The sequence below is a fragment of the Pan troglodytes genome, chromosome 9, assembly GCF_028858775.2.
Source record: "Pan troglodytes isolate AG18354 chromosome 9, NHGRI_mPanTro3-v2.0_pri, whole genome shotgun sequence".
In the NCBI taxonomy this organism is placed as follows: domain Eukaryota; kingdom Metazoa; phylum Chordata; class Mammalia; order Primates; family Hominidae; genus Pan; species Pan troglodytes.
Genome location: NC_072407.2, coordinates 131014110 through 131028537, shown reverse-complemented (window position 1 = coordinate 131028537; position 14428 = coordinate 131014110). Strand labels below are relative to the sequence as shown.

The 14428-nt window shown below is 36.0% G+C and overlaps 1 protein-coding gene across 9 annotated transcripts in view; it reads left to right on the top strand.

Annotated features, from left to right (window-relative positions):
• ARHGAP32 (Rho GTPase activating protein 32) overlaps window positions 1–14428 on the top strand; it is a 317736-nt gene that overhangs the window by 188487 nt on the left and 114821 nt on the right. The gene's annotated exons all lie outside the window — the stretch shown is intronic.

The following is a 14428-nucleotide window of genomic DNA, read 5'->3' as shown; positions in this document are numbered from 1 at the left end:
TTCCCCCATCATGTAAGCACTTAGTATAGTTCTTTTATTCACTTATTCTACATTCTTTGAGCTTTTTGCCTACTGGTGAATTAGTCATTGTAAAGAAAGCATTTAGGAGGAAAGCTTTCTTCTATACAAAGTTTTCAGCTATCTTTGGGAGAGAGTAAGATATGGGCATTTATATTTTTTCTCAAAAAGTATTAATCATGTACCTGAAGCTAAATGATCCAAAAAAGTCCAGTGCTTTCATCGTGTGTGATATACTGAAGTTTTTAGTTGTGGTCACCTTAAGGAAAACTTACCAGAATTAAGTGCGTTTCTTTTTAGGTGTCAGAGTATAGGATTGGAAATCAAATTTTAGCTTGTATATAAATAAGTAAGATGGCCAAATTCACGTATTGTTTATATATGTTTTATTGCATGTCACCTCGGCTTCTTTGAGAATGTAGGGAAGCTCTTAATTACTAAGTTTCATGTCATATTTCATAAAATGCTTCCATTTGGTGAGTTAATTTTTAAGTGAAAATATTGAGTGCATTTATGATAAGTGATTACTAATAGATGGATGAAAATCATATCTTTTTTATCTAGAGTACATCGTTGGTATGTCAGGAATGAATTTCTTAATCCCTCTACAACCTAAGACATTTTAGCATCTCTTTTTTCTCACTGTTAATTTCCATATGCTTCGAGAATGCAAATGTTCTTTTTCTTATGAACAAAGCATAACATGAAAAAAATTTTAAAAAATCTGTGCTGTTTTTTAAAATGACCTTCAGAAGGCAAGCATGGTATTTTGGTACCAAATATTATAACGTATAATTGTTACTTGATTGTATATTCACGTACAGTATTAGTGACCTAGATAGATAGTTCGTTTCCTGGTATAAGTATCTTGTCAGGCTTCTTAAAAAATTTCATACTACTTGGTATACCATTTGTTATATCAAAGTAGTAATTTAGTGCATTGTAATAATGCATTTGCACCTGTTCTTTGCCTCATTGTATGTAATCATTGATATATTCCCATGGCTTACTCCTGTATTCTTGCCATATTGTGTTAGCCATAACCCATATTAGCCTAGAATCATACTTTTTTATAACTAAGAGAGAAAAAGACATACAATTAGACCCTCTAATTTTGCAAGTGAGGAAACTGAGGTCCAAATTACTGAAGTTGGTGTCCTAAGCTATACTGAGTGTTAGCAGTGGGGTCTACAAGGATTTCAGTTTCTTGACTGCCACCTTTTTCTGCGTCTATTTCACTCTATAACAAATTTGAGAAACTGCTTAATCTTCAGATAAGACCACCATTATACACTGATGTAATCTGTTTCGGCGGCTACTTATTTACAAATTTTATATCTCTGTCAGTTTCTACTTTTTAATAATATCACTTGATGTTCTTTTTATTTAACCAAAATTCTTGGTCCTTCATCTTAACCCTTTCTTCTCTTGTTCTGTTAGCTTATAAAAGTGACAGATTGATTGGCTGTGATCTTTTTTCTTTCTGTAAGTTAAGTGATACTGATTTCTTTCAGTCTTATCTTGGAAACTTTGAAATGTGTCTGTGCCTGCCCTTAAAAGTTTTTATTTCTTTCTAAATTGTGAGCCCAGAAATGTAAACTGTCTTCCAGTTTGCATTTGGAACCTTCAAATCTAGAGCCCCTAAGGGAGCACCCAGGCCAACTGGGGACTGTAATCTTAGTGATAGTAAAAATATTTAAACAGCTGATACAGCATGGACCCAAAGCAATAGAACAGATACTAGTTATACCGATCTCATTTACCCGTATTGGTGTGTCTTAGCTGAATATTAGCCATGGATAAAATGCTTTTTAAGATGTCTTGAATAATAGGTCTGTGATGCTGTGGTGAGCCCACAACTCCCTCCCTTTCGTAGTAATTAATTAGAATTACATGTCGTGCTGCAGATATCCCCTCCCTTATCTTTTTATTCTGTTCTCTGAGTAAACGAACAAAGATGTCTGTTGAGAAAACAAACAGATCAGCTACTGTGGATGAGGAACCTTCTCAAGAAAGTTAATGTATTTAGTTTGAAATTAATGGAAATTAATAAAAATTCTAGTAATCTCAGGAATATGTCACAGTAGATATAAAATTTAATAATTTTAAAAGGCCAAAATTAGGTAAACCCTGACACTAATTATATTGAGCCCCACTACACAGAATAAAACGTTTTGTGAGTTTAACATCAGTGTTACCAGGTCCTAAAAGTATTCTATCTTTTAGTGCTTTATTCTTTAGCAAATAAGCATCAGCTTTTAAATGTTCATTTTAAAATGGCAAATTTAAGCCCAGCTGTGGTGGGTGTTTTTTTCTACCTGTGCTGTAATAAAAGTCTTGTTTTGATCTTTTCCTTCTGTAAATCTAGTTTTGTTGGTATAAGAATAATTGTTGCTTAGTAAAATACTTAGGATTTTAATGTTTCACTGTCAGCTTTATAGTAGTTGATATTAATGGTTCCTATTCAAGTTAAGAGTGTATTAACTACCTTTGTATTTTAAGCAGAATTCATCAATATTTAACAGTTTGATTTTTCTGAAGATCAAGTATTTTATAAATATATACAGTAATCTGAATGCTCTTGTGTCATGGTAGGTGGGGTAATCACTTGGTTTCAGGGGAATGCTTCCTTGCCTCAGAATATCTCCTGTGCTCTAATGTTCTCATGCTTGAAATTCCATCATCAAAAATGCATTCCTTGATATTAAGTAACTCCTTTTCCATTCAGGGCATTAGAAAATGCTGTTAACTACAGGAGTGGGAGTAAATATTAACATTTATAGAACATATGTGCATGAACAAAATGTATAGGCAGATTGCCAGGATTTTTATTTAACCTCATAATGCTTCTGTGAAAGGTAGGTGTCATTTATTCCCATTTCATAGATGAGTAAAGTGCTGTTCATTGATGTTGAGTAACTTGCATACATTTCTGTATTTAGGATAGGGCCAGGCTGAGATTTAAGTCTCTCCCTCTCTCTCTCTTTTCATTGAACTTCATCCATTTAAAAAGATAATTGATAGCATCCATTGTTTTTCAGATAATCCCATGACAAAGGGACTTCCAAGGACATAAGCAAAGACTGTTCTTAGAATGACAGTTATTTCTAAAATTTGTCCATTTCTTTCCATTTTTATTGTTACCAAGCTAGCTCAAGCATGATCTCTTGTTTGGGCTGATGTTTGCATCCTATAATCTATTATAACCTTATAAACTGCCAGAATGGTATAAAATGTAAATCAAATATTGTTAGTATTGTGGTTGAAACTCTTGGATAGATTCCCACTGCATGTAGAGCTAAACCCAAACTGCTTACTGAGGTCTACGAGGGTCCTACACAATCTGGGTATCCCTGCCTCTTCTACATCATGTCAGGACCATCCCTCCTCACTCCCATGCTGTGGTCACACCAGCTTTCGGGCAGTTTGTAAAAGGGCCTGAGTTCTTTCCTGTACTTTGATCATCCCATGACTCCGTTCACACTGTGCTCTTGCTACATCTGGTAGCTTCCCAGTCTTTAGGACTTCATTTAGATAACACCTCCTTAGAAAGGCTGTTTCTGACCCTACGTGAAGTAGATCCCTCCTTATTTCTTCAGAGTATGAAACTATCATTTTATTTATGTGTTTGTTTACTTTAAAAAGTATTTGTTTTCCTCACTAGAAACAAATTCTAAGAAGTCAAAGGTTTATTGTTTATCATTTCTGTATCGCATCTCTAGTGCTTACTACAGTGCTTAGCACCATGTGAGTGGTCAGTAAATAGCTAGTGAATAAATGAGTGAAAGAAGAACAAATTCTTATCATAGAAATCTGATCCTACATACGTTGGGATTTTTTTTCTCATTCTGCATCCTCAGCCTTATCAAGAATTGTTGATTTTTGTCATGCTTGGATAGTAGTAGTTGGTAGTAATTGGTAGTAATGCTTGCTCTTTTTTTTTTTTTTTTGACAAGGTCTCTTTCTGTCACCCAGGCTGGAGTACAGTGGCATGATCACAGTTCACTACAGCCTCGACCTCCCAGGCTCAAGTGATCCTCCTGCCTCACCTGGCTAATTTCGTACTTTTTGTAGAGACAAGGTTTTGCTGTGTTGCCCAGGCTGGCCATGAACCAGCTGAAGTGATCCACCTACCTCTGCCTCCCAGAGTGCTGGGATTATAGGCATGAGCCATTGTGCCCAGCTGGTAGCAATAATTACTAAGATGAAAAATTAGCAAATTAAAATTTTGGCAGGAGTATATAAGGAAGAGATTTTGATTTATTCCTTTACAAAGTCATTGAACTTTAAAAATACTCTGATTGTTTATTCAGCCTGTTTGGAAATTGGTTGATCAAGGCTCTATTTTATTGATTGATTGATTGAGAAGGAGTCTTGCTCTGTCACCAGTCTGGAGTGCAGTGGTGTGATCTCGGCTCACTGCAACCTCCAACTCACAAGTTCAAGTGATTCTCCTGCCTCAGCCTCCCGAGTATCTGAGATTACAGACACACGCCACAATGCCCAGCTAATTTTTGTATTTTTAGTAGAGATGGGGTTTCACCATGTTGGCCAAGATGGTCTTGAACTCCTGACCTCGTGATCCACCCGCCTTGGCCTCCCAAAGTGCTGGGATTACAGGTGTAAGCCACCGTGCCCAGCCAATCAAGGCTATGTTTTTACATATGAAAGTACTTTACATTTAAAGATCTTGTTTTATATTTGCTGAAAATACAAAGTATTTACTAGTTTTATAATTTTACTCAGTGAATTTAATGTAGTTTTAGATGATTTGCAAATTATGTGTTAGAGTTTTAATTTTATAAATGGAGATGTATATAAAAGATCAGACTTTTTGCTGGCCTAAAAATATTTTTAAGAAGTTGAAAGAAATCACTTCATGAATATATGAGGAACTACATTTTGAAATCTAATTCCCTGCCTTAACTTTTTGAAGCTCCCGAAGGCATTTGTGTGGTTGGCAGTTGACACTTATTTTTTTGAGTAACACTACTTAGATGGAAGATGATTATTTTTCAAAAAATTAATAACTTTTTATTTTTCAGACAAGTTTTACATTCACAGCAAAATTGAACAGGAAATATAGAGTTCCCATATGTTCCATGTTTTGACACACATGCAACATCCCCCACTATTGACATCCCACACCACAGTGGTACATTTGTTATCACTGATGAACTTACATTGTTACATCATTATCGCCCAAGTTTATAGTTTACATTAGGGTTTACTCTTGGAGGTGTATATTCTATAGGTTTAGAAAAATGTGTAATGACATGTATCACCAGTATAGTATCATACAGAATAGTATTATAAAAATCCTCCGTGTCCCTCCTATTCATCTTTCCCTTTTCTCTAACCCCTGACAACCACTGATCTTTTTACTGTCTCCCTAGTTTTTGCCTTTTCTAAGATATCACATAGTTGGATTCATACAGTATATAGCCATTTGGATTGGCTTCTTTCACTTAGTAATATGCATTTGAATTTCCTACATGTCTTTTTATGGCTTGAGAGTTCATTTCACTTTAGCACTGAAAAATATTCGTTGTCTGGTTATACCACATTTTATGTATTCATTCATCTACTGAAAGACATCTCAGTTGCTTCTAGGTTTTGGCAATTATGAATAAAGTTGCTATAAACATTTGCACGCAGGTTTCTGTGTGGACATAAGTTTTCAGTTCATTTGGGTAAACACCAAGGAGCATGATTACAGGATTGCATGGTAAAAGTGTTTTTAGTTTTATAAGAAACTGCCAAACTGCCTTTGAAAGTGACTGTGCCATTTTGCATTCCCAGCAGCAATGAATGAGAGTTCCTGTTGCTCTACATCCTTGCCAGCATTTGTTGTCAGTGTTTTTGGATTTTGGCCATTCTAATATGTTATGTAGTAGCATTTCATTGTTTTAATTTGGAATTCCCTAATGACATATGATGTTGAGCATTTTTATATGCTATTTACCATCTGTATATCTGTCTTCTTTGGTGAGATGTCTGTTCAAATCTTTTGCCTGTTTTTTAATTAGGTTGTTCATTTTCTTACTGTTGAGTTTTATGAATACTTTGTGTATTTTGGTTTACAGTGCTTTATCAGTGTGTCTTTTTTTTTTTTTTTTGAGATGGAGTCTCACTCTGTCGCCCAGGCTGGAGTGCAGTGGCGCAATCTCGGCTCACTGCAAGCTCTGCCTCCTGGGTTCACGCCATTCTCCTGCCTCAGCCTTCCGAGTAGCTGGGACTACAGGCGCCCGCCACCACGCCCGGCTAATTTTTTGTATTTTTAGTAGAGACAGGGTTTCACCGTGCTAGCCAGGATGGTCTCGATCTCCTGACCTTGTGATCCGCCTGCCTTGGCCTCCCAAAGTGCTGGGATTACAGGCGTGAGCCACTGCGCCTGGCCATCAGTGCGTCTTTTGCAAATATTTTCTGTCGATTTATGGCTTATGTTCTCATTCTCTTGACATTGTCTTTTGCAGAGCAGAAGTTTTAAATTTTAATGAAGTCCAGATTATTATTTATCTTTTTCATGGATCATGCCTTTTGTGTTTTTTAAAAATATCATCGCTGTAACTAAGATCACCTAGATTTTCTCCTTTATTATCTTCTAGGAGTTTTATAGTTCTGTATTTTACATTCATTCAGTCTGTGATCCATTTTGAGTTAATTCTTGTAAAAGGTGTAAGGTCTGTGTCTAGAATCATTTTCTTGTTGCATGTGGATGTCCAGTTGTTCCAACACCCTTTAACAAGTCTGTATCATGTGTCCATTGTATTGCCTTTGTTCCCTAGTCAAATGTCAGTTGACTTTTATATGGGTCTGTTTCTGGGCTCTCTATTCTGCTCCATTGATCAATTTGTCTATTCTTTTGGCAACACCATGCTGTCTTGATTAGTATGGCTTCTTTTTTTGTTTGTTTGTTTGTTTTTGCGAGACGGAGTCTTGCGCTGTCGCCCAGGCTGGAGTGCAGTGTCGTGATCTCAGCTCACTGCAAGCTCTGCCTCCCGGGTTCACGCCTTTCTGCTGCCTCAGCCTCCCGAGTAGCTGGGACTACAGGCGCCCGCCACCACGCCTGGCTAATTTTTTTGTATTTTTAGTAGTGACAGGGTTTCACCATGTTAGCCAGGATGGTGTCGAGCTCCTGCTGCCCGTCTCAGCCTCCCAAAGTGCTGAGATTACAGGTATGAGCCACCACACCCAGCCTAGTATGGTTTTATTATAAGTCTTGAAGTCTGGTAGTGTCAGCCTTCCAACTTTGTTTTTCTTTTCTTTCAGTGTTGTCTTGGTTTTTCTGGGTCTTTTGCTTCTCCATAATACTTTAGAATCAGTATCAACAAAATAACTTGCTGGGATTTTGACTGGAATTGTATTGAATCTGTAAATCAGGTTTGGAAGAACTGGCATCTTGACAATATTGCCTTCTTATTCATGAACATGCAACATTTCTCCATTTATTTAGGTCTTTGACATCTTTCACCAGAGTTTTGTAGTTTTCCTTATATAGCTGTTACGTGTATTTTGTTAGATATATAGCTGTCTGTGTAGTTTGTTTTTTGGGTGCTACTATAAACATTAATATATTTTTAATTTCAAATTCCCCTTGTTTTGTGCTGGCTCATGCCTGTAATCCCAGCACTTTGGGAGGATTAGTAGGAGGAATGCTTGGCGACTGAGGCTAGGAGATTGAGATCAGGGCAACATAGTGAGATCTCATCTCTATAAAAAAATTGAAAATTAGCCATGTGTGGTGGTGTGTGCCTGTGGTCTCAGCTACTTAGGAGGCTGAGGCAAGAGGATCGCTTAAGCCTAGTACATTGAGGCTGTAATGAGGCATGATTGTACCACTGCACTCCAGCCTGGATGACAGAGTGAGACTTTGTCTCTAAAAAAAAAATAATAAAACCAAACAAAATTTCTCTTGCTCATTGCTGGTATGTAGGAAACTGATTAGGTTTCGTATATTAACCTTATATTCTGCAGCCTTGCTATAAATCATTTATTAGCGCCAGGAGTTTTTTTGTCAGTTCTTTTGATTTTCTATATAGATAATCCTGTCTTCTGCAAACAAAGTTTTATTCCTTTCCAATCTGTATACCTTGGGTTTCCTTTTCTTATTGTATTAGCTAGGAATTCTGATACTACTTTGAAAAGAATTGATTACGGAACATCATTGCTTTGTTTTTGATCCAAGCGGGAGAGTTTCAAGTTTGTCACCATTAAGTATGATGTTAGCTGTACATTTTTTGTAGATGCTCTTTCTCAAGTTATGGAAGTTCCCTTTATTTCTGGTTTGCTGAGAGTTTTTTATGAATGGGTGATGGATTTTCTTAAATGCTTTTTCTGCGTTTATTGGTGAAATCATGTGATTTTTATTCTTCTTTAGCCTGTTTATGTGATGGATTACATTAGTTGATTTTCAAATGTTGAACCAGCCTTGCATTCCTGGGATAAATCTCACTTGGTAGTGGCATGTAATTGTTTTTATATATTGTTGGATTATAGTTGCTAGTACTTCATTGATGATTTTTGCATGTATGTTCATGAGAGATATTTGTCTGTAGTTTTTTTTTTTCTTTTTTCTTAGAATGTCTTTGTCTGGTTTTGGTCTTAGGAAAATGTTGGCCTCCCAGAAGAAGTTATTCACTTCTCTCTGCATCTGTCTTCTGGAAGAGATATAGAGACTTGCTATAATTTCTTTCTTAAATGTTTGGTAAAATTTACCAGTGAATACATCTGGGCTTACTGGTTTCTGTTTTGCAAAGCTATTAACTGTTAATTAGATTTCTTTAAGGCCTAAATCTTTTTCTTCTTGTGTGAGTTTTGGTGGATGTATCTTTTTAAAAATTGGCCAGTTTCATCTGTGTTACAAATTCACAGGCATAGAGTTGTTCCTAATATTTTTTATTGTCCTTTTAATGTCCATGTGATCTGTAGTGACGGTCCTTATTCATATGTAATGTTAGTAATTTGTGTATTTCTCTCTCTCTTTTTAAGTTAGTTTGGCTAGAAGCTTCTCAATTTTATTGACATTTTCAAGCAATTCACTTTTGGTTTTGGTAATTTTCTGTTTTCAGTTTTGTTGATTTCTGCTCTAATTTTTAGTATTTATTTTCTTTTCTTTACTTTGAATTTAATTTGCTCTTCTTTTTCTAGTTACCTAAGGTAAAACTTAGATTATTGTTATTAGATGTTTCTTCTTTTCTATTTCAATAGCTTTTTGGGGAAGCGGTGGTGTTTGATTATATGGATAAGTTCTTTAGTGGTGATTTCTGAAATTTTGGTGTACCCATCACCTGAGCAGTGTACACTGTGCACAATGTGTTGTCTTTTATCCCTTCTTCCCATCATCCCCCTGCCAAGTCCCCAAAGTCCATTGTATCATTCTTATGCCTTTGTGTCCTCATAGCTTAGCTCCCATATTGTACGAACATAGAATGTTTGGTTTTCCATTCCTGAGTTATTTCACTTAGAATAATGGTCTTCAACTCCATCCAGGTTGCTGTGAATGCCATTATTTTGTTCCATTTTATGGCTGAGTAGTATTGCACGGTATACCACATTTTCTTTATCTACTCATTGATAAATGGGCATTTGGGCTGCTTCCATTTTTTTGCAGTTGCAAATTGTGCTGCTATAAACATGTGTGGGCAAGTGTCCTATAATGACTTACTTTCTTCTGAGTAGATACCCAGTAGTGGGATTGTTGGATCAAAAGGTAGATCTACTTTTAATTCTTCAAGGAATGTCCACACTGTTTTCCATAGTGGTTGTACTAGTTTACATTCTCACCAGTTTTCCCTTTTTACCACATCAATGCCAACATGTTATTTTTTTATTTTTAAATTATGGCCATTCTTGCAGAAGTAAGGAGGTATCACACTGTGGTTTTGATGTGCATTTCCCTGATAATTAGTGATGTTGAGCATTTTTCCATATGTTTGTTGGCCATTTGTATATCTTCTTTTGATAACTGTTTATACCCTTAGCACACTTTGTGGTGGAATTATTTGTTGTTGTTGTTGTTGTTGTTGTTGTTTTGTCTTGCTGATTTATTTGGGTTCCTTGTAGATTCTGGATATCAGTCCTTTGTCTGATGCATAGTTTGTGAAGATTTTGTCTCACTCTGTGGGTTGTTTGTATACTCTGCAGAAGATTTTTAGTTTAAGTCTCATCTGTTTATCTTTGTTTTTGTTTCATTTGCTTTTGGCTTCTCGGTCATGAAGTCTTTGCCTAAGCCAGTGTCTGGAAGAATTTTTCCAATGTTATCATCCAGAATTTTTGTGGTGTCAGGTCTTAGATTTCAGTCTTTGATTCATCTTGAGTTGATGTTTGTATAAGGTGAGAGATGAGGATCCAGTTTCATTCTTCTACATGTGACTTACCAATTAATCCCACCACCATTTGTTGAATTGGGTGTCCTTTCCCCACTTTATGTTTTTATTTGCTTTGTCAAAGATCAGTTAGCTGTATTTGGCTTTATTTCTGGGTTCTCTGTTGTTCCGTTGGTCTATGTGCCAATTTTTATACCAGTACCATGATGTTTTGGTGACTGTGGCCTTATAGTGTAGTTTGAATTTGGGTAATGTGGTACCTCCAGATTTTTTCTTTTTGCTTAGTCTTGCTTTGGTTATGTGGGCTCTTTTTTGGTTCCATATGAATTTTAGGATTGTTTTTTCTAGTTCTGTGAGAAATGATCATGGTATTTTGATGGGAATTGCATTGAATCTCTAGATTGCTTTTGGCAGTATGGTCATTTTCACCATATTGATTCTACCCATGAGCATGGGATGTGTTTCCATTAGTTTATGTCATCAATGATTTCTTTCGGCAGTGTTTTATAGTTTTTCTTGTAGAGATTTTTCACCTCCTTGGTTAGGTATATTCCTGAGTATTTTATTTATTTATTTATTTATTTGCAACTATTGTAAAAGGGATTAAATTCTTGATTGTATTCTCAGCTTGGTTGCTGTTGGTGTATAGCAGTGCTGTTGATTTGTGTACATTGACTTTGTATCCTGAAACTTTACTAAATTCATTTATCACATCTAAGAGCTTTCTGGATGAGTCTTTAGGGTTTTCTAGGTATACAATCATATCATTGGTGAACAGCAACAGTTTGACTTCCTCTTTACCGTCTGAATGCCCTTTATTTCACTCTCTTGTCTGATAGTTCTAGCTAGGACTTCCAGTACTATGTTGAATAGAAATGGTGAAAGGAGGCATCCTTGTCTTGTTCCAGTTCTCGGGGGAATACTTTCAACTTTTACCTGTTCAGTATAATGTTTGCTGCGGGTTTGTCATAGATGAGTTTTATAAGGTATGTCCCTTCCATACTGATTTTGCTGAGGGTTTTAATCATAAAGCAATGCTGGATTTTGTCAAATGTTTTTGCTGTGTCTATTGAGATGATAGTGTGACTTTTGTTTTCATGTTTATGTTGTGTATTACATTTATTGACCTGGTTATGTTAAACCACCCCTGCATTCCTGGTATGAAACCCACTTGATCATGGTGTAATATCTTTTTGATATTCTCTTGGATTCAGTTAGCTAGTATTTTGTTGAGGATTTTTACATCTGTTCTTCAGGGATATTGCTCTGTAGTTTTCTTTTTTTTGTTATATCTTTTCTTAGTTTTGGTATTAGAGTGATACTGGCCTCATAGAATGATTTAGGGAAGATTCCCTCTTTCTCTATCTTTTGGAATAGTGTGAATTAGGATTGGTACCAGTTCTTCTTTGAATGTCTAATAGAATTCAGCTGTGAATCCATCTGCTCCTGGACTTTTTTTTGTTGGCAGTTTTAAAAATTACCATTTGAGTATTGCTGCTTGTTATTGGTATGTTCAGAGTTTCTATTTATTCCTGGTTTACTCTAGGAGGGTTGTATAATATATTTCCAGGAATGTATCCATCTCCTCTAGGTTTTCTAGTTTGTGCACATTTAAAGTAGTTCATAATATCTTTGAATGATCTTTTTATTTATGTGGTTTTAGTTGTAATAGCTCCCATTTATTTCTAATTCAGCTTAGTTGGATCTTCTCGTTTCTTTTCTTGGTTGATATTGCCAATGGTCTAGTGATTTTATTTATCTTTTCAAAGAACCAGCTTTTTCTTTTATTTTTCTTTTGTATTTTTTTTTCTTGTTTCAATTTCATTTAGTTCTGCTCTGATCTTGGTTATTTCTTTTCTTCTGCTGGGTTTTGGTTTGGTTTGTTCTCGTTTCTATAGTTCCTTGAAGTGTGACCTTAGTTATCTATTTGTGCTCTTTCAGACTTTTTTGATGTAGGCATTTAATGCCATGAGCTTTCCTCTTAGCACCACTAGTGCTGTATCCAAAAGGTTTTTTGATAGGTTGTGTCTCTGTTATCGTTCAGTTCAAAGAATTTTTAAATTTCCATCTTAATTTCATTGTTGACCCAACAATCATTCAGGAACAGATTATTTAATTTCCAAGTATTTGCATAGTTTTGAGGGCTCCTTTTGGAGTTGATTTCCAATTTTATTCCACTGTGGTCTGAGAGAGTACATGTTATAATTTCGATTTTCTTTAATTTGTTGAGATTTGTTTTGTGGCCTATCATATGGTCTGTCTTGGAGAATGATCCATATACTGATGAAAAGAATGTATATTCTGCAGTTGTTGGGTAGAATGTTCTGTAAATATCTGTTAAGTCCATTTGTTCTAGGGTATAGTTTAAGTCTATTATTTCTTTGTTGACTTTCTGTCTTGATGACCTATTTAGTGCTGTCAGGAGAGTATTGAAGTCCCCCACTATTACTGTGTTGCCATCTGTCATTTTTTAGGTCTAGTAGTTATTATTTTACAAATTTGAGAGCTCCAGTGTTAGGTGCATATATATTTAGGATTGTGATATTTTCCTGTTGGATTAGTCCTTTTATCATTACATAATGTCGCTCTTTGTCTTTTTAAACTGTTCTTACATTAAAGTTTGTTTTGTCTCATGTAAGAATAGCTACTCCTGCTCACTTTTGGTGTCCCTTTGCATGGAATATCTTTTTCTACCCCTTTACCTTAAGTTTATGTGAGCCCTTGTACTTAGATGAGTCTCTTGAAGACAGCAGATACTTGGTTGGTGAATTCTTACCCATTCTGATGTTCTGTATCTTTTAGGTGGAGCATTTAGGCCATTTACAGTCAACGTTAGTATTGAGATGTGATGTACTATTCTATTCTTCATGCTAGTTGTTGCCAGAATACCTTATTTGTTAGTTTTTCATTGTGTTACTGTTTTATAGGCCCTGTGAGATTTATGCTTTAAGGAGGTTCTATTTTGGTGTATTTTGAAGTTTTGTTTCAAGATTTAGAACTCCTTTAAGCATTTCTTGTAGTGCTAGCTTGGTAGTGGTGAATTCTCTCAACATTTGTTTGTCTGAAAAAAACTTTTTTTTTCTTTCATTTACGAAGCTTAGTTTTTCTGGATACAAAATTCTTGGCTGATAATTGTTTTGTTTCAGGAGGCTAAAGAGAGGCTTCCAGTCCCTTCTAGTTTGTAAGGTTTCTGCTGAGAAATCTGCTGTTAATCTCATAGATTTTCCTTTATAGGTTACCTGATGCTTTTGCCTCACAGCTCTTATGGTTCTTTTCTTTAGAAACCCTGATGACTATGGGCCTAGGTGATGATCATTTTGCGATGAATTTCCTGGTTGTTCTTTGAGCTAATGTTTGGATGTCTGGCTCTCAAGCAAGGCCAGGGAAGTTTTCCTTGACTGTTCCCTCAAATATGTTTTCCAAACCTTTAGATTTTTCTCATTTCTTGGGAATACTAATTATTGTTACGTTTAGTCATCTAACATTATCCCAAACTTCTTGAAGGCTTGTTCATTTTTTAATTTTTTTTCCTTTGTCTTTGTTGGATTGGGTTAATTTGAAAGCCTTGTCTTTGGGTTCTGAAGTTCCTTCTTTTACTTGTTTGAATCTGTTGTTGAAAATTTCCAGTCTATTTTGCATTTCTCTAAGTGTGTCTTTCACTTCCAGAAGTTGTGATTTTTTTTTTATTTATGTTATTTCTCTGGAGATTTTTTTTCTCCATATCTTATATTATTTCTAAAATTTCTTTAAGTTGGTTTCACCTTTCTCTGGTGCCTCCTTAAGAAGCTTAGTAATCAACCTTCTGGCCGGGTACGGTGGCTCACGCCTTTAAACCCAGCAGTTTGGGAGGCTGAGGTGGGCAGATCACCTGAGGTTAGGAGTTTGAGACCAGCCTGGCCAACATGGTGAAACCCTGTCTCTACTAAAAATACAAAAGTTAGCCACGCGTGGTGGTGTATGCCTGTAATCCCAGCTACTTGGGAGGCTGAGGTGAGAGAATCACTTGGACCCAGGAGGCGGAGGTTGCAGTGAGCTGAGAATGTGCCACTGCACTACAACCTGGGTGACAGAGTGAGACTCTG